The 21258-nt window shown below is 43.5% G+C and overlaps 1 long non-coding RNA gene across 2 annotated transcripts in view; it reads right to left on the bottom strand.

The window, feature by feature from the left end:
* The window catches only part of LOC125915157 (uncharacterized), a 47088-nt gene that overhangs the window by 9180 nt on the left and 16650 nt on the right, over positions 1-21258 (bottom strand). For both annotated transcript variants that reach the window (XR_007455586.1, XR_007455584.1), the window contains exon 2: positions 19085-19215. This is a non-coding gene — a long non-coding RNA (uncharacterized LOC125915157). The remainder of the gene's footprint in view (positions 1-19084; positions 19216-21258) is intronic.

Here is a 21258-nt window from a genome sequence, read left to right as displayed (position 1 = left end):
TTTTTTGAGAGAGAGGCAGTGCAAATGGAGGAGGAACAGAGAGAGAGGGAGAGAAAGAGAATCCCAAGCAGGCTCCACATTGTCAGTGCAAAGCCCAAAGAAGGGCTTGAACTCACAAAACCATGAGATCCTAACTTGAGCCGAAACCAAGAGACCAGTGCTTAACCACCTGAGCCACCCAGATGCCCCATGAATTTCTTTTTTAAATTTAGATTAGCCAGAGTGATTTCTGTCATTGGTAACCAGATAATCCTAAATAATATAAGATCAAAGGTCAAGAATGTTGGAAGTGGCAGGGTCATAGTCAGTTTCCAAGATATCTCTCTAGAAATTATGGTTTACTATGTGCCTGATGTGTGGGAGAATCTGCCTGGTTTTTGAGACCAGGAGAAATGACACCAGTAAGTCCCTCCCCGAGAATTGTTCATAAGCAATGAGTCAGTAGGGTGGAGGCAGCCAGTGAGAGCTTTCTCCAGGACATTTGTGTCTCCAGACTCAAAGCCTCAGGCCCACCTCAGATCCACTGGGCCGGGACATTCCTAAGAGGGTCCTGGGATACTCAGGGGGGCAACACCGATGGGACATAAATGCCTTCAGTGTAATAACCACAGCAAGAGATTTTCCTTCTGCTTCCACCAGAGACTGACAGCCCAGCCAGCAGGACGTGCAGGTTCATATAAGAAACTACTTGACAGGTTTCTCCAGGAAATTCTCTCTCCAGCTCTCTCTTTATCAAGTAAAATCCTCCCACACCTTTGTCAGACAGCATTTTTAAAGAGCATGGCTGCTTCATTGTCCCACTCCAAGGAGCTCTGAAGTCTCATTTGAGAGAAAGACTAAGACAGAGAAAGAGGGAAGGAGACAGGGAGCAAGAACCAGGAGGGGCAGGTGATGGGGGAGGGAGTCAGACTCTGAGCATCACATCAAGTCTCCTCTGATGATGGACCAGACAGGAAAGGAACTGGAGAAATGATTCAGTTGGACAGGGAAAAGCAGCCAGTTCACCTAATGAGCTAAAGTCATTAGCAGAGTGCAAGAGTCAAGAGGTGCATTCACTTGGCTTTTTGGCTCCCAGGGCAAGAATCCTGTTCCAGCCCCTCACCAAGATTACATAGGATTAATATTAGGATACAGGGCAGAATAGAGAAAGCTGGCCAGCTCCACTCCAAGACCCAGGATGGATACAGGGGGTTTGGGGACAACTCCGGCAGCTGGACCTTATGTTACTCCCTCACCAGGGCTACCCTTTACTCCCTAGCCCCAAGTGTCTCCCATCACATATCATGAGATATGTGATCTCATCTCTGCCCCCACCATTCCCACCGCCATCACCTCTTGTTCTTCCTATGCCTTCTGTCCCTTCATGTCTTTCACTCTTTTCTCTCTGTGGCTCACACTCCACCTTCTACCAACTTCTCAGTTGTTACAGCTTAAGTTCAAAGTCCTCAAAAGGGAAGCTATCATAGATTTATCCAATAGTCATAAGTATAGGAAACTCTGACTTGCAGAACTTGCACACCAAACTTTTTTCTGGTTTGCTGGCCTGCCTGGGGACTGGCTCCCCCCTGGCTGATCCAACCAGCTACAGCCAGGGTATCTGGGTCATGTGGTATAGGACAGGTCAGCTCACTGGAAATAACCTTCAGAAGAAGGTGAGGTGGGACTGCCTGGGGCTGTGTAACTAGAGGCCGGTGTGCTCTACCTGTCAGTCACTGTTGCAGAGACTCCCACCCGGTGGGCACCAATCAGTGACATCAAGACCCAGAAGAGCCATGGTGCTGGAGCAGCAGCCACTGGCCAGTGAACAAAAAAAGTCTGAACATGCAAAGACAGTCAGTCATCTGAGATGTCAGAACCGTAAAAGACCAAAAGGACCAGTCAGTCGAAATCTCTCCTTTTAATCAAGTGGTCATTTAAACCTGCAGATTAGGTGAGAGGGACAGCCAAGGCTGGAGCTTCTGATCTAAGCAAGCAGATGATGAGAAGAAGCTGCCCACTCTGGCTTCAGGGTCCTCGTCTATACAATGGGATGATAACAGTGCCAACCACATGGGGCTGCAGAGAGACGAGGTTAAGATCACACACAGATGGCCTGCTCAGCGTCTGGGCCACAATAAAGGCTCCATTTGGTTAGTCTTTTTAAAGCAATTTTCACCCACGTTAAAATAATTTTTATTTAAAATTTAATATTTTATGAAAATGGTGATTAATACTATTAGCCAGGCCCATCTCTCAGAGAAACAGATCTGAGCAGAGTGGGAAATAACTCAGAAAGAGACTCCACCAAGAATGCAAACCTCAGTCGGCCTCTCCATCCTTCCCTTTGTTCGCACCAAGAAATCCCCCCTGTTGGGGCATATGAAGAAGGTTATAACAAGAGTCACATTGAAAATTATTAATCCTCTGTTTTCAGCTGTTGCAAGGTAATGTTCTTCTTACCGAGTTGCCTGAAGCCAAGTTGGCTGACCTCCGGGGTAGGACTTTTCCACTGCAGTGACAGTGGCATTCTCCTGGAAGAGGAGCAGCCTCAAGCTACAAAAATGGGGCCAGGGGTCCCTCCCACTGGGCTACATTGTGTTTCCTCCTCACTGTGTCCTGACCAGATGACAGCCACTGACAGGTGCTGGAGGTGGGGATGGTAGGTGGCAGCAGGAATGTTGCTAAAAAACTAGCAGCTCCTGGTAGTGGAGGAGCTTTCTAGAAGCTATGTTGGCATTGCAGACATGGAGGATGGTCAATCTGCCCCCTTCCCTATAGCACCAGAGGCTGTTAGAAGAGGGGATCTTAGATTCTTTACTGCTAACCCTAACCGGTTGCAAAGAAAACAGTCTTCTTCAGCATGTTTTTTGTATGAAGCCAGGTCCCTTTCTTTTCTATGTCTTCTTTCCTTCAATCATTCTCTTCCCCTATTTCCCTGTCCCTTTATGTCCTCTGGTTTTTAACTGAGTTGACTTGTCTGCAGTCCCAAGAGAGGCATAGAATCCAAGAGCGGAACCTCTTCATGCACAAGAGAAGCCTGAGGCCCAGAGAGAGGAAGGAACTTGCCAAGGTTACACAGTAAGTAGTGACAGAGATGAGGTCTTCAGGTAAGGCCCTGATCTCAGGTGCATCCCCCAGCAGGAAATGTGCCTCATCTGAGTTCTACCTAACACTACTTCTGCCCAATGCTAATAGGGATGAAGTCCAAGTGAAGAGGTCTGTGGCCAATTATCATGGGTAGCCCTGGGGTTGGACAAGTTTAAACATGCTTGCTTGGTGCAGGATTTCTCAGAGCCTTTGATATGTTATGGTATGTAGGACATTAGGGTAGTGTAAGGAGGGAGGTATTCTAGGACATACAGTATTTTCCAAACTTATTTGACCTTTCCCTTTTCCAGTGACCATCTTGCAGCCCAACATCCAGCAAACCACATTGAAATACAGCATGCCACAATGATGGTGCTTCATGACCCAGCCCCAAGAATGGATACCCCTTTCGAAGTGTCTACCCAGAGGAGAAGCAGCTCCATCCACACCAAGAGACTGGGCTGTGTTCCTGGAAACATGAGCCTTTAAAAGTGAAGCTATAGTGTAAAACAAATTCAAACATAAAAAAGCTTTTTCTTTCACCTGATTTTTGTTCTGGAGCTCTACATTTAATGAAATATTTAATGAAATATCAGGGTGGAAGGGGCAAAGAGAGGAAAGGTTGTGCTGCTCCCAAGATTGCACCACATTTCAGTCCAAAGCAAATTAAGTCAGGGGCTCTTTAGACTCAAGTCCCAGGATGAGAAGCAGAGAGTAGGCTAACGGGTTCTGGGCTGAGCCCCAGCCAACTGTGGTAATAAAACACAGCGCATAGACACAGAGGCTTTGGAACAAAAATACCTTGTAGCTATTATCTTCACGAGTCTCTCTGCCCATCTGCACACCCCCTCTTCCATTCTTTTAATCTGGAGCTACTGAGAATCGGTATTTTTCTCACCTTTGTAATATGAGAAACAAGTTAATTAAAATCAATCCCAACTCCAGTCTCAGAGCGTCCCTGCTTTGGCTGCAGATCCATCAACAGTGTGTTTTGATAGCAGTGCATGAAGGTGGTTATTCGGAGACACTGATAATTGCATTAATTTAGGAGGCATTAGCTAAGCCCTACAATTAATTACACAGGGAGCAGACAGAGCTGTAACCCACCAGATCGCTGAATGAATAAGATAGAAACATCAGCTCCTTTTTATCCAGATCCAAACACTCAGAACACTCAAATAAACCTATTTTCACTGCTCACAGATGTTTTAACAGTGACCTTGAGACACTGAGGCCTTGAAGGTCTTTCTGAATCCTGAAAGAGAGATTAGAGGGCTATTTGAATAATGTTCATTTTAAGGGAATTTTATTGGACTCCATCTTTTTGAAAGCTGGTCATTTATGAGGGATATTTGTGACACATCTCGTGGAATCAGAATCTCTAGTTAATTAGTTTTGATCCCATTTCTTCATTCCTTAACAAATCTGAGATGAATAGAAATTAGAAATCCTCTCTCCCCCCACCTCTCTCTTTCTAACCCCTCCCCACTTTTCACAATACACACACACACACAGAGATTAATGTATATGCACATACCTTTCCTATTAATATAAAAATTACATACATGTACAGTTAACCCCTGAACAATGTAAGAGTTAAGAGCTCTGACCTCCTGCACAGTCAAAATCTGTGTATAATTTTGAATCCCCAAAACTTAACTACTAAGAACCTATTGTTCACCAAAAGCCTTACTGATCACATAAACAGTCAATTAACACATATTTTGGATGTTACATGTTTTATACATCATATTCTTATAAAAAAGTAAGATAGAGAAAAGAAAATGTTATTTAAATAATCATAAGGAAGGTAAAATACATTTACAGTACTGTCCTGTATTTATAAAAAAAAAAAGTCTGTATATAAGTGGACTCATGCAGTTCAAGGCCAGTTGTTCAAGGGTCAACTGTATATACATACATAAATAGTAAAAAAGAAAAAATGAGAAAATAAGTGAATACTTTGAGCAAAATAATTTTAAATATAGAGAAGGCAGAGGACTATGTGGGGAGGTGGGAGGAGTGTTTCTGCTGCTGTCAGAGTCCTATAGTCCCTTCTCCTCACCTACTAAATTCTACACATTTCTTAGGGCCCAAAACTCAAGAGCCTTGCTTTTTCTTGAAGAGTTCACAAATGCCTGCTTGGAATGCCAGAGGTATGGGCTTCAGGTAAATTTTAGGCATATTTTCTGGCCCATAAGTGAAATGTGAGCTAATACTAACATAAGCAACTGGCCAGGGTGTGGCGTCAGAAGGGACCCCTTGAGATGGGTGTTAACCTGGTCTTGCAGATGGGAAACCAAGACTTAGAGCTGCGTCATAACTTGTGCAGCACTCACGACTGCCCAACTCCAAAGCCCAGGCTCTTGGCCATACTGCTGCCCAGCCCTCCAGGCACAGACTGTCAGTGCCCAGTAGGCAGAGAATGACTCAACCCTTGCTCAGGCTCTGAGAACTGCTTTCTCCATGGAGCCATGGAGACCCTCTGGGGACCATGTCATTTAAGACATACATTCTTTGGGTGCAGTCTCACCACTGGGTGTGGAAAGGAAACAAATTTTATGTGTATTACTCAAGTACTATATGAGTGCATTCTCATTATAAAAGCTTCAAATGATCAGAAGTGTGCCAGGAAACCCCAGATGGCCCTTTGTCCACCCTTACTCCCTCTCTTCTCCCCAGAGCCTACCGCTGTTAACAGTTTGGATCGTGCATCCTTCTGATCATCTCTATGGACATCTACAAAAATCAGAGTTATGTTCTGTTTTATGAGCACACTGCATTTTATAAGATGCTTCTTTATTTAATAATATACCTTGGAAATCAGTTCACAGTAGCATATATAGATCTACCTCCTTCTTCTTTAATGCAGCGCATTCCAATATTGCTTTTACCAAACCATCTTATAAAATACCTGTTTGTGAACACATGCAAGTAGATTGGCAGGGTGGCTTCCTAGAAGTGAAATTTCTAGGTGCTACAGATTGAAATATGTCCCACACCCCAGTTTCTCATGTTGTAGTCCTAACCCTCAGTACCTCAAAATGTGAATTTATTTGGAAATGGGGTCATTGAGAGTGTAAGGAGTTAAGATGAAGTCATTAGGGTGGGGCCTAATCCAATGGGGCTGATATTCCTTATAAAGGGGAAATTGGGACATAGAGACAAGCCCACAGGGCTTATGCCATGTGAAGATGATGTCAGAGATTGGGCTGGTATCTCTGCAAGCCACACAAAGCCAAAGATTGCCTGCACGCCACAAGAGGCTAGGAGAGAGGCTCGGAGCAGATTCCCTCTCACAACCTTCAGAAGGAGCAAACTCTGCCAACACCCTGATCTTGCACTTTCAACCTGCAGACAGGTAAGACAATAAATTTCTGTTGTTTAAACCACCCAGTTGTTGGTGCTTTATTATGGCAGCCTTAGCAAATATGCCATGTATGTACGTTCAAGTTTGGTGTATAGTGCCAAAGGCTCCCCACACCAAAAAATTGTTGTCATTTCACAGTCCCAAATAGAGTATGAGATGGTGAGAGGCTTCAGACCCAGCAGGTACCATATGCATATGCATCACCAGTCGTAAAAGCCCTTTTCACCTTTGTGAACTGCATGAGTCCTGCTTAGTACTGGCACTGAGTCTGTTCTGATTTCACTCCCACCAATTTGAGCCTTCTTAGGAATATTATCACAACCTTTTGGGTGGTAAGGTGAAGAAAAGTGCTTCGCTACAAATCTGTATAGGCTAAGACCAAAGAAGCAATAAAGGCAGGTAATGCTCAAGGTTCAGAAGACGGAGAACTCACTCCTTGCTGGCATGACCTATGGAGAAATGGACCCCAGAGCTTGGGAGGATGGAAGTATTCTCTGCCCACTGGGCACCAAGAATCTGTGCCCAGAAGGCGGCACTATGGCCAAGAGCCTGGGCTTTGGAGCTGGGCAGTCCTGAGTGCTGCACAAGTTATGAAACAGCTCTGAGCCTCGGTTTCTCATCTGCAAGACCAGGTTAATACCCATCTCAGGAGGCCCCTTCAGAAACCACACCATGGCCATACAAATGTGAAGACTTCCCTCCATCATATCCTTGGGTTTATATTTGCCATGTATCTGACATGACTGTTTTCTTTAAAAAGAAAAAAAGAAAACCCAGAAGATGATGACAGTCGGGGCCAGACTGACACCGCCCTCTCTTCTCTGGCCCACAGTGAGGTTTAGTGATGGGTCAAGGGGAGTGGTGAGGCACCTTTCTGATGTGTTTTGAGAGAATAATAGAAATGATAAGTGGCTCCAGAATCGTGTAAAATATGCTGAAGGGGCCACATTTGCATTAAGTTTTGCGATTATTACATGAAAGTACACTGAATCCACTTAACAGATAGGGTTCAAACTTGTCCTTATAGGACATCTAGGGCCATAGAAGTATCTGTGGAACTTGATGTGTATGGTAAATATAGACAATATCAGGAGCAGGGTGTGATGGGGGTCCCATCAGCAAGTTCAGGGGCTTTTCTGCCAAACTGTTAGAGAGGGAAGTATTGCATAACCAAGGTTGTCTGGTTGCAAGTGACAAAGATCAGCTCATGTTGGCTCAAGCAGGAGAGGAGATTTATGGTCACTGTCATTTGGTCTCTGTCCCCTTCCATCTTCCAACTCTGCTTACTTTGGTTTCAATTCTATTCAGGCAGGCTCTTCTGTGATGGAAAAAAAACTCACTCAATGAGTCTTGGTTTATACGCTCCTCTAAATAACTCGAGTGGAAATCACAACTATCCACGAATCTTATTGGGTCAGCTTGGATCATGTGCCCATCCTGAACCAGTCAGTGTGACCAAAGGGATAGGGAATATGCTCACTGACTGCAGTGAGGCTCTGACTCACTGACATGGCAGTTCAGGCTTAGGAAGTAGGACTGAGAGTTTGAGAGGTTTTGGGGAGTGGAGGGGACCTAATAAACAACACTCCTTCTTTTTTCTGCCTGAGTTCAGAACACTTGAGAGATGGATTCAGGATCAGGCAGACAGAGCTCAAAACATCACAATTATTACTGGTAAAACTAGACACATGGAATGTTGCTTCAGTGTTCAACAACAGGCTTCTAAATACTAAAATCCCAGAAAGAGCCAGCCTATCACAGGCAGAACTGGATAACTGCAAGTGTTCCCCCTTGGTGTCCTAAGAATCATGGACACCTAAGCTTATAGAATCATGGCTTAGAAGAGAAAGAGCTATGTATTCCCTGAGAGAGAAGTGGGGGTGCCCTTCCCTCAATGTACCAAACAGGTAAGTCTCTCCCTCTCCCAGGGGAGGGATGAAGAATAAGGGGGAGGTCAAGAGAGTTACTGTGGTGGAAGCCCCTCTCCTTGGAAACAAGAAGAGTGAGGATTAAAAGCCCTGCCCCTTGCCCCATAATAGATGGGGTTCCACCACAAGAAAACTGGGCAATTTTACAAAGGAATTAGAATGGTCTCAGAGCCAATAACAGCAGCAGTTCTGTGACAGGCATAAAAGAAGAAATGTCTTCACCCATTCTCTTTCTTAAGGATGTGAATTAATAGTCACACCAAGGTGTATACTCAACATGTCTACGTTTATAAATGGAGTGACATAGTCCAATCTGACTTTGACATAATCAAAATCTCAGATTGTTTATAGAATCCTTTTTATGTGAAAAATTCAAAGGAAAACAGAATCAGTCACCAGTGTGGTCTGGGGTCAGTCCTAAAAATCACAGGTGGCCTCACCCAGAGTTCCAGAAATGGACTCAAAAGAACTGGGCTCTGGCTCAGCACCTGGACCTGCAGGGTGCTCTAGGACAAAGACCCTCCCCCTCCAGAACTTCTGTTGCCTCCTATGAAGAGGATTCTAACCCTGGCGGCCCAGTTGACCTCATAGTGTGGTTAGGGTCACATAGGACAAAAGGAAAAGCACTTCTAATGATAATAATAGTTAGCATTGGAAGCATTTATCATGTGCCAAATACTGTTCTAACAGCTCCACAAGTGTTAACCCCTCTAATCTTTAAAACAGCCCTATAAAGTAGATGCTCTTAGTGTAATTGCCATCTTATAGATGAGGACACCGAGATACAGAGCAGTTGGGAAGTTTGCCCAAGGCCTTGCAGGCTATAAAGGATGCTGCTGCTGCGGTCACAAACAAGGTAGTCACTGTTGACAGGAGAGCCCAGGGTAGTAGCCAAAAGAATGGTCAGACAGATGGGGTCAGTGGCCATGCTGGCTTTATGTCTTCTCACAGAGGAGAGGTTTCTGAGCAAGGAGGGAATCTTTATTTTTTTATTTTTTCAATATATGAAGTTTATTGTCAAATTGGTTTCCAAACAACACCCAGTGCTCATCCCAAAAGGTGCCAAGGAGGGAATCTTAAGACTTGGTCATGGGTCCACAATGGGGCAGGGTATACAGAGCCAGGTGGGGGCTTTATCCATGTCTCATCAGAAGGACCCAGTACCAGTCATGGATGCTTCTAAGCCCTCTGCTCACAAGTTAGCCCCTCCCTGGATACCTCCTCTTCTTGAAGTATGGAGACAAAGCTAGGTGACTTTATTCAGGCCTTTGAGGAGGTAAGAAAGCACGCCACTCAGGATTGGTCCTAGGCCAGTGATACCTTCCCTACCACATAGCCCTTGCTTACAATCTCTTAGAAAGCCTAGCTCTCCTTTTAACCAAACAGATCTCAGAGTTTACTCAGCAAATTTAATATTCCTTCTGAAGCAATCTGTCTCTTGTAGCCTGTGCTTTCTAGAGAGAAGGAAGAACATTCTTTACCAAGGCCTCCCATTTCCCCAAAGACAGGAGGATATAGATGTTCCCTCTGGCTAAGAGAGAATGAGAAGAAATCATTTTTTACCACCTGGCCAAATTGTGGTATACTGTATTAGATGATTTAACTTTGTTTTTTAGCCTACGTTTGATTTTGTTTGAAGATTTATAGTAAAGCTGCAAAAAGATGTCACAGTGTTTCCTTTGCCCAAATAAGAATGGCAAATGGCTACCACACATAGCCCTACCTTCCTCTCCCATGTCAGTGGCAGGCATTGCCAATCAATCATGATGCTCTGCCCCACCAACCCCAGACATGGCCTTAGAAGCCTCAATGTAGCTCTCCAGGCTATCTGAGCTGGCACAAGCAATGAAAACCATTTGCTATCCCTGCCAAAGAAGGAGGAGAAGCTGAGGAGAAAAAAAAAAAAAACAGTAGAAGAGACAGGCATAATATCAGGTGACTGGGAAAAAAAAATACTGAGAAGGAACCAAGAGCTTTGCCAAGTGGATGGTTCCGGGAGACAAGTGATAGAAAACAGGCGTGGAGAATTTAAACTGTGTTGATAAGCTGTAACTCTGGTAACCAAGAAGAAAGTGTAAATGTAACACTTAACACATGGACTGTAACTCTTTAAGAGTTGAAAATAAGCTGGGCAAAGAGTCAGAGCTATAAAGGAGGCCAAAGACAGTCAGTAGTATTTGTAGGATAAACACAATAATTATTTAACCCTGAACTTCATGGCTGTTAAATGAGTATAAAAATAGATACCGGTATAGATAGGCATACATGGAAACAAAGCTTCCTATTAATACTGACAATAGCTAACATGTGAGTGTCTGCCATGTGTCAGGCACTGTGCCAAGGCTTTTTCACACACTGTGATATAGGGACTATTTTCCCATTTTACACATACAGAAACTGAAACTCAGGCAAGCGAAATAACCTACAAGATCAAATGGTTAGAATATAGTCGAATCAGAATCTGACTTTAAGCAGTATTATACCAGCTCCTTCCTAAATACACAAATTCATATCTATATAAGAACTACAAAGCAGGGAGGAGAATCTAGTCCAGGTGTTCTTATGTCTGTAAATTGTTGTTCTTATGTATGTATTGTATACTCATTCATTCATTCATTCACTCACTCATTTACTCTTCCACAAATATTTATTGTGTGCCACTATGTGCCAGATACTGTGTAGGCACTGGAGATGCCAAAGGAATAAGACAGTTGAGGAACCTGAACTCACATGACTTTACTGGCCTTTCCAGTAAAATTACTGGCTTTTCTAGTAATCAAAGAACTGTGCAGCTGCTACAATAAGTTAGACCAAGACCTTCATGTTATAGTTGGGGAAATGGAATTGGTATTTGGGATGGGAGGAACTGGAGGGAGCCCAGGTTCACCATATGCAGTTCTGGGCTTAACAGACCTGTTGAGCCCACCTCCCACCCAGCTCTTGGCTTGGCCGGGTTCAGTGGGAGGTGTAGTCTCTTCTGGGTTGGGCTGGGACAACAAATATCCTCTCTGGTCAGAAGGGTTCTTTGCTTCTGTATGATTCTGATGTGTAGCTGAGGTTGAGAACTACTGGGATGGAAGAGGACCCAACAAATGCACCAGTCTGAGGTACAGAAGACAGGATGGCCCTGACTTCTCTGGACCTCCTGGCCCCAACTGTAGCATGAAGAAGGTGGCATAGGGTGCCCAAGGGTCTCGACCTATGATATTCTCCAGTACGGACCAGCTTAGGATTGGTGCTGTGACGATCCAGCCCCTCACTGTTCCTTGGAAAGCTTTGCAAAGCAACACTTGCAAAACGCACAGGCAGCAGGCAAAGGGCACAGGATCAGCAGTGACGCTAGTAAACCAGTCTGGGCAGCCCAGCGGCAGTGGTTGTTTGGATTCATTTCAGAGAGTATTTTGAGAATCTGATCCAAAAGCTTCAGACAATTTTAAGTTCATTTTAAGTTCAAACTGGCTCAATGGGTATTAGGGTCTTTTCCTGATGTTAGAAAGAATAAAATTACCTTGGCACAGTACATAAATCTATAAAGAGAAAAAAAATCTGACTTGGTTGGATACAGTTTGGGCTTTTGCAGATAAATCGATGTTTTTAGCTCATGGTTTCACACATTCAAACCCCTGAGTACAATCTTACTGGGCAACATCAGTCTGATTGTCCTAACCGGAGTGGGGTTGGAGGGATGGGAGACTGCAGCATCCATTAACTTGGACCCACAGAGTGAAGAACATTTTGTGGAAGGTTGGGAAGTTTCTGTAAAGGAGAATTCATTTCTCCCCTGTGTCTCGCCTTTACTACTCATACAGAACACTACATTTCTGACACTTCTGGTCACCAGTTGGCAGTGAGGGGTGGGGGGGGGTCCCCCACTAAGCAATTGTCACCAGCTGAGTATCCTACAATTCAATTCAATTCAGACATTAACTGAAGTTCGTGCAGAGCAGACCCTACGGGCTAAGGATTCAGTCCCACAAGGATGCCCCTGACTTCAGATGCAAATGACCAGTGATATGTCCCTAGATTACCCACAACCTCTGTCCAATTTGGCTACTAATTCGAAGTCCCATAAACCAAACCCCTCACCTTGGATTCAATTATTTACTAGAACAACTCACAGAACTCACGGAAACACTTACATTTGCCAGTTTATAATATAATAAAGGATATGATAAAGGACATAGCTGAACAGCCAGATGAAGAGATACATAGGGCAAAGTCTAGGAGGGTCCTGAACATGGGAGCTTTCATTTCTGTATAGTTGAGGTACATCACCCTCCAGGCAGGAAAATGGTCCACCAACACATGAGCTCTCTGAACCCCATACTGTTGGGATTTTTATGGAGGCTTCAACATGTAGGCATGCCTGATCATTAACTCTGTTTTCAGCCCTCCTTTCCTCTGTCCTCACTGGAGAATTGGGAATGGGGTGTGTGGGGGAAGATTGAACATTTCAAGCTTCTAATCATGGCTTACTTCTGACCCCTTACATCCAGGAGTTCACCAAGAGTCACCTATTAGAACAAATGACTCTCTTATCGCTCAGGAAGTTCCAAGGGATTTAGGAGCTCTGTGTCAGGAACTGGAGCCAAAGACTAAATGTAAGAACAAAAGATTTTCCTAACATCTCTCTTTGCAAGGGTTTAGGAGTCCTGTGTCAGAAGCTGGGGACAGAGGCCAATATATATGCATATCTCATTTTATTGGCCTCACTTTATCGCTCTTTGGAAATACTGCATTTTTTACTAATGGAAGCTTTGTGGCATTGTGCAAGTCTATCAGCACCATTTTTCCAACAGCATTTGCTCACCTAATGTCTCTGTGTCACATTTTGGTAATTGTCACAATATTCCAAACGTTTTTATTGTTATTATGTTTGCTATGGTGATCTGTGGTCAGTGATCTTTGATGTTACTATTGTAATTGTTTTGGGGCATCCGTGTAAGACCATGAATTTAAGCAATGAATTTTGTGTGTGTTCTGACTGATCTACCAGCTGACCATTCCTGTATCTCTTCCTGTTCCTGGGGCTTCCTGTTCCCGAACACAATATCATTGAAATTAGGCCAATTTAATAACCCTACAATGGCATCTAAGTGTTCAAATGAAAGGAAAAGTCACATGTCTCTCACTTTAAGTCTAAAATTAAAAATGATTAAGCTTAGTGAGGGAGGTGTGTCTAAAGCCAAGACAGGCTGAAACCTGGGCCTCTTGTCCAGTTAGCCAAATTGTAAATGAATGCAAAGGAAAAGTTCTTGGAGGAAATGAAAAGTGCTACCCCAGTGGACGCATGAACGATCAGAAAGAGAAACAGCTGTATTGCTGATATGAGGTAAGTTTTCTTAGTCTGGATAGAAGATCAAACAAGTTACAACATTCCCTGAAGCCAAAGCCTAATCCAGAGCAAAACCCTGACTCTCTTCAATTCTGTGAAGGCTGAGAGAGGTGAGGAAGCTGCAAAAGAAATGTTAGAAGCTAGCAGAGGCTGGTTCATATGGTTTAAGGAAAGAGGCCGTCTCCATAATATCAAAGGACAAGGTGAAGCAGCAAGTGCTAATATAGAAGCTGCAGCAAGTTGTCCAGAAGATCTAAGATAATTAATGAAGGTGGGTACAGTAAACAACAGGTTTTCAATGTAGACAAAACAGCCTTCTATTGGAAGAAGATGCCATCTAGAACTTTCATAGCTAGAGAGGATAAGTCAATGCCTGGCTTTAAAGCTTCAAGGACAGGCTGACTCTCTTGTTAGAAGCTAATGCAGCTGGTGACTATAAGTTGAAGTCAGTGCTCATTTATCATTTCAAAAATCCTAGGGCCCTTAAGAATTATGCTGAATCTACTCTGCCTGTGCTGTATAAATGCAGCAACAAAGCCTGGATGACAGCACATCTGTTTACAACATGGTTTACTGAATATTTTAAGCCCTCTGTTGAGAACTGATGCTCAGGAAAAAGGATTCCTTTTCAAATATAACTGCTTTTTGACCATGCATCTGGTCATCCAAGAGCTTTGGTGTAGATGGACAATGAAATTAATGTTGTTTTCATGTCTGCTAACACAACATCCGTTCTGCAGCCCATGGATCAAAGAGTAATTTCAACTTCCAAGCCTTATTATTTAAGGAATACAGGGGCACCTGGGTGGCTCAGTCAAGCGTCCAACTTCAGCTCAGGTCATGATCTCACGGTTTGTGAGTTCGAGCCCCGCATCGGGTTCTCTGCTGACAGCTCAGAGCCTGGTGCCTGCTTCAGATTCTATGTCTCTCCTACTCTCTCTGTCCCTCCCTTGCTCATACTCTGTGTCTCTCTGCCTCTCAATAATAAATAAATGTTAAAAAAAATACATTTCTTAAGGCTATAGATGCCATAGATAGTGATTCCTCTGATGGGTCTGGGCAAAGTATGTTGAAAACCTTCTGGAAAAGATTCACCATTCTAAATGCCATCAAGAGCATTCATGATTCATGGGAAGAGGTCAAAATATCAACATTAACAGGTGTTTGGAAGCAGTTGATTCCAACCCTCACAGATAACTTTGAGGGGTTCAAGACTTCAGGGGAGGAAGTATCTGCAGATGTGGTGGAAACAGTGAGAGAACTAGAATCAGAAGTGGAGCTCAGGGTCACCTGGGTGGCTCAGTCGGTTAAGTGTCTGACTTCGGCTCAGGCCATGATCTCATGCAGTTCATGAGTTTGAGCCCCGCGTCAGGCTCTGTGCTGACAGCTCAGAGCCTGGAGCCTGCTTTGGATTCTGTGTCTCCCTCTCTCTCTCTCTCTCTCTCTGACCCTCCCCCACTCACACTCTGTCTCTCTTTCTCTCTCTCTTTCTCAAGAATAAATAAACATTAAAGAGAAAAAGAAGTGGAGTTCAGAGGTGGGACTGAATCACTGAAATTTCATGATCAATCTTTAATGGATGAGGAGTTGCTTCTTAAATGAGCAAGAAAGTGGTTTCTTGAGATAGCATCTACTCCTGGCAAAGATCCTGTGAATATTGATTGTTGAAATGACAACAGAGGATTCAGAATATTACATAAACTTAGTTGATAAAGCAACACCAGAGTTTGAGAGAATTGACTCCAACTCTGAAAGAAGTTCTACTGTGGGTAAAATGCTACCAATCAGCATCACAGGTTACAGAGAAATCATTTGTGAAAGGAAGAGTTAAACAATGTGGCAAATTCATTCTTGTCTTCTTTTAAGAAGTTATCACAGTCACCTCAACCTTCAGTAGCCACCACCCTGATCAGTCAGCAGCCATCAACACCGAGGCAAAATCTACCAGAAAAATAATTACAACTTGCTGAAAGTGTTTTCATTTTCTTTGGGTAAATACCCAGTAGTGAATTTTTTGGATCATATAGTATTTCTAATTTTTATTATTGACGAACCTCCATACTGTTCTCCCCAGTGATTTCACCAATTTACATTCTCACCAATAGAGCACAAGTGTTCCTTTTTCTCTACATTCTTGTCAACACTTTTTATTTCTTGTCTCTTTCAGTTTAGCCATTCTGACAGGTGTAAGGTGATATGTCATTGTAGTTTTTATGATCATTTCCCTGGTGATTAGTGATGTTGAGCATCTTCTCATGTGTCTGTTGGCCATCTGCATGCCTTCTTTGGAAAAATGTCTATTCATATCCTTTGCCCATTTTTTAATCAGATTGATTTTTTGGTGTTGAGTTATATAAGTGCTTTATATAAAGTATTCTTGAATTCAAGAATATATATTGTTATTTTAGACATAATGCTATTTCACACTTAATAGGCTACTATATAGTGTAAATGTAACTTTTATGTGAGCTGGAAAACCAAAAAATTCATTTGGCTTACTTTATTGTGATATTTACTTTATTGTGGTGTCTGGAACTGAACCCACAATATCTCCAAAGTATGCCTGTATTCATTTCTTATTATTTCACAGGCTTCCAAAAAAGGTAAAATCAACAAGAACCCCAGAGAACTTCCCTTTGTGACAGAGCCACCCCCAAATCCCTTTGGATCCCAGGGCCCCAGGGGATAAACAAAATGTGCTCACAAATACATCCTAGTAAAAGGTCAGCAGAGACAGTTACAAAATGAGGCCTGGAAACAAAAGATGAGTGGCTCAGTTAAACGTCCAACTCTTGACTTCCACTCAGGTCATGATCTCATGGTTTGTGTGTTTGAGCCTGTGTTAGGCTCTCTGCTGTCAGTGTAGAGCCTGCTGCAGATCCTCTGTCCCCTCTCTCTGCCCCTCCCCTGCTCTTTCTCTCTCACTCTCTTTCAAAAACAAATATACAGTAAAAAAAAAAAAAAAAAAAAGAAACACATAGATGAACCTCGGGGGAAGGAGAGGTATGAGGCTCACTTGGACAAGTGACACAATGAAGTTGGAGGCTAATCTTTTGCTTCATTGACAAGAGACCTGGTAGGCAGGTGCCAAGGACAATTTCTGGAACCAGAGAGAAAGGTCCCCCAGGAAGGGTAGGATGAGCCAGCGCTCCATCCTGGACAGGAACAGATGGAGCTAAATTAGCAGCCTTGCCTATTCCACTAGGTTTTACTAAGCCTGGCTGCTAACTCCCTTCCTAAGGATTCCTGACTGACAGACCTAAGGGAGAAAGAAGTGTCTGCAGGGCAGAAGCACCCAGGAAACTCATACCATACTTGGGCCCCATTAGTGTGGCACCAGAAGTCCATTCAGCCCCCTAAAACCAAGTCATCCCACAGAAAGATGTAGCCCAGTCTTGCTGTCTAAAGTTGCCCTTACCTCCTCCATGTCCTCCTGCTGGGACTGTCCGTGAAGACACTTGCCATAGTCTTGCTTATTTATCTTTTTCATTTATTTGTAGTCTTGTCCATTATCTGCCACCCAAAATTGTGTTAAAGAAGGCAGGGACTCTAGTCTATGTGTTTTTGTGTTTCCAAGACATGGAACGGTGCCTGATCCATTAAAGGTGCTCAAAATTTGTTCAACTGAATGAGTGGATGGATGGATGGATGAGTCAAGAATCCAGAATTCTATCCAGGGGTGTTACAAAGCAGATGAGGAGAGGGAACTGTAGTCAGTGGCTCAGGCAGGAGAGAAGGGATGTGACAAAACTGAGGGTCTTCAAGGGCCTGAACTGTTTTGCTCTAGTTTCTTGTTTGGGCCACCCAGTGACAATGGGGTTGTGGGATAGAGAGGTGGGAGGTGGCTCAGGGTACATGTAGTAGGGAGTGTCTGGGATTGTTAGGAGCACAAGCAGAAGGAAGATCCAAGAGGAAGGGAATCAGTGAACCAGGAAAGAAAAGTAAATTCTCCAAAATGAAGATTGGGGGCAGGTTCCATCTCTTTGGGGTTAGACTCACCACCTCAAGTTCCAGCTCTACTTCTGGGGCAATAAATCAAGTTTTTTGAGCCTCATTTTCCACATCTGTGAGACAGGGTAACAACAGTTCTACCTCTTAGGGCTGGGCTGAGGATTTAGAGAGATGGCGTAGGTAAGAGCATGGCACAGGGCCTGGCAGGTAGTTGTTTTTCTTGTGGCAGAAGCTGCGATTCTACAGCAGCTTCTCTGGAGTCTTTCTGAGCCCCTGGCATAAAAAAAGATCTACCTTGGGAAGATGCTGGGGAAAGAAATCGCTTTAGCACTCTTGGGCTTATCATAGAGACACAGAACCCATTCTAGTCCACTCAAATAGTTCACAGGATTATTCTTGCACAAAGGCAACCATTAGGTGCCAGCGACCCCCTGTATTCTTTACTGGTTTGCAACACTAATGGGCATTTCCAAAATGCACTGACCATAAACCTAAGTAAGTCTTCCTAGCAGGCAAGCCTCTTAACTTCCACCAGATTGAGATACTGAACTTGGATCCTTCTTTCAAAGGAGCATACTATGAGAAATCTTTTCTGTCTGACCTTCTGTGTCATGGAAACCACCTTCCTTCCAGGTCCAGAAGGATCCTAAGTCACAGGTCAGAGGATCAAGTTATGAGAGAGACACAAAGTCTTTTTCTTCTGTTGAACAGAGTGTGCTGGGGAGAGGAGTCGATTGGCTACATTCTCAAACTGCCTTGGGAAGGGACAGCAGCATGGACAATCCCACAATACCTCAGATGGCACTTGGCTGGGCTCCCAGCAAGTAGTCTGGGACTTGCTCTTTCTGGAGGCAGGTGGGGGTTAGTGACCTTGCTTTCTCTACCAAGGGTATGGGTAGAAGCAAGGTCTTGATTTTTCAAAAACATGGTAAGTACCTGTAAATTTTCACCAAACAAAAATGCCTTTGCCAAGAGGATATTTTGAGAGCTGTTTCACAGTCAAAGATGCTTAAAACATTCTATGATTCTCCCTTGTGGGGTTTCCAGGAATCTTGGGGTGCCTTGTTTCCTACCCTCTTGTTGGTTTGCTCTAGACTTGGGTACAGAGAAGACACTGTTGACTCCCCTGGGCAGAAGTGTACATTGTGGAAGAGTTGTCAGTAAGGAAAGCAGAGATGAGAAACAGGTTCATTCAAACTAGCTCAGGTAATGGGGAACTGGGAAGGATATGACTGGCCAAGGACAGAAAACAGAGGACAGCTGGGCCACATGGGGCCTGGCACTGGGTGGCCAGTGTCCAAAGCTGTGCTTCTCTCTCATACCTCCTCTCCTCAAGCATCCGCTCCATCTTCTAGTTGCTTACATGCCATTTTATGCTGGCATGTGACCTCTCTGCTCTTCCAAAATGTTGGCTACAAGGGTGGATTGGCTTACCTGTCAGTTTAAGTTCTGTGCCACCATAACTGAGATAATGCAGACTCAGAAGCAGACTACCTGTTTCAGATTCCAGCTCTATTGTGTACCGCATGTGTAACTTTGGACATGTTCTGTCTCAGGTTCCTCCTCTGTAAAAGTGGAATAAAAATTGTTTCTATCTCATAAAAATGGTGCAAGTATTATATGAGTTGACTGATGAAAAAAACTCAGAAGTAGTGCCTGGAAAATAAGTGCTTAAAAACATTAGCTACTGTAAACCCCCATGAGGGATACAAACTCAAATGCCCACCCAGCAAGGAGATTCCTGAAGACATCTGCAAAGTAAAACTGGCCCATGATTACCAAAAGAAGGAAAGGATAGAACTGAGAAACAAAAATGGCAATTATCCATCCCAGTAAGATCACTGTTTCTAAAGAACACTGCTAGAAAACTCTGTTTAAAACAATAACAACACAAGAGAAGTTCTCCCTGATATTTACCCAAGTTTTGCCTGATTTTTCTATCTATTCTACCCACTCCTTTTAACATGTCCTCAATGAGTCAAAAAGAAGCATTCAGCATGGGTTTGAGAGTCAAAAAAATTTGGGTTTGAACCAGCTTTGCCCTCTTATAATGTGACTTTGTGCAAACTACTCAATTTTTGTGATTATTAGTCTCCTCATCAATAAAATGGGGATAATAACCCTACCTCCATGACAGCATTATAAGGAAGGAGAAAAATATTTTTTTCAAGCACTCTTCAAGAATTCAAAGCTGAATTCCAATACCAAATCTTCTTGTCTCTAGGCTAATGGGCTTCAACTCCTCCAGCCACTCTTTGGGTGGCCTAGTATCCAAATCCCTCCCAATTTTACCAGACTTGTGTTGACTTTGCCTGCCTTCCTAGATGTGTTCCTTCTTCTTTAGACAATGACATCCTATACTGTTTGAGGGAAACCACCTCTCCCATTGTACACAGTCTGATGGGACTGTCAATAAAAGTGCCCTGGCTTCTGCTTCTTAGGCTTAGCCAATCAGATGTTCTCCCCTCAAGCTTCCATGTTAAGCTGAGTGATACAAAAGTTGGTGCTCATTTGCCTTGACTGGAGAGATGGTCCAGCTTTCTTGCCACCTCAGTGCCTTACTTTTCCACTTTCTCAACCTATGTCTTCAGCTTTTCAATGACAATGTGTCACTAACAAATTCTTTTTCTGCTTGTTAGACAGAGTACATTCCCATTACTTATAACCAAGGAACACTAATGTAACACATTCCAGATGGAAAATTGGGGGTTTTGGAGGAGGTTGTGAGTATTCCTGTGGGAAAGTTTAGGATGAACTCTGAGTCTGATGAGATGGGAAGTATTAGAAGCAAACATCAGAATGAGAGTGTCATTTGGGAGAAAGACTCATTAAATGGAGAAAACTTCACACCTGCATGTGGTCCAAGGAAGAAGTTGGATGTGGTAGGATTTTAGGAAATATCTGTCCAGGTCAACTAGTTGGGAGATGTCACCAGAGCACCCCTGCCCTTTCTGCCTGCTACCAATGTAACACTACACCTAGAATTGAGAGGACACAGGAAGGTTTTTCTAACTGGCACAACTCCCAAGCTTTGAGGGAGAAAGGGAGAAGTGTTAAAATTTGTTTCTTCCAAATGTTCTGGAATGCATCCAGGTGCACCCATAAAAGAAAGTTGGCACCCACCTCACCAATAAGGAGATATATTTCTCTAAACTGCAGTCATAATTCCTAATTGAATGTCTCTCTCAAAAATTCATGACACGAAAGACTGAATTATTAAGTAAATAAAATCATAAATGAGGATCATAACAGAGCTAATGGCTGCACTACACAGCTTTCCATTGTGCAGGAGCTTGCCAACAGCTCCCGATGGTCCAGTGTAGCTGTATCCCTGCAAACTTACACAACTGTCCCTTCACCCAGCAAAAAAAAATAGTGTGCCCTGCCCTTCAAATCTTGTTCGCAGATTGAGTTTTTCTACCAATTAACACAACTTAGAAGCACAACTTTTTTCCCCCGAAGATGATCTCAAACTTGGAGGCAGCCCCAGTTTGCCTGTTTCTCATTGAGCTGTCACTCACATTCTCTCACATCAAGTTCTGCATCCCTGATAGCCTTTGACAGCTACAAGTCAATGTACCATTTAGACCCCCAAATCTGATTTTGAT

Source organism: Panthera uncia, assembly GCF_023721935.1.
Source record: "Panthera uncia isolate 11264 chromosome E2 unlocalized genomic scaffold, Puncia_PCG_1.0 HiC_scaffold_19, whole genome shotgun sequence".
NCBI lineage: Eukaryota > Metazoa > Chordata > Mammalia > Carnivora > Felidae > Panthera > Panthera uncia.
The sequence above is the reverse complement of the archived record's forward strand: the minus strand, read 5'-3'. Positions and strand labels throughout refer to the sequence as shown.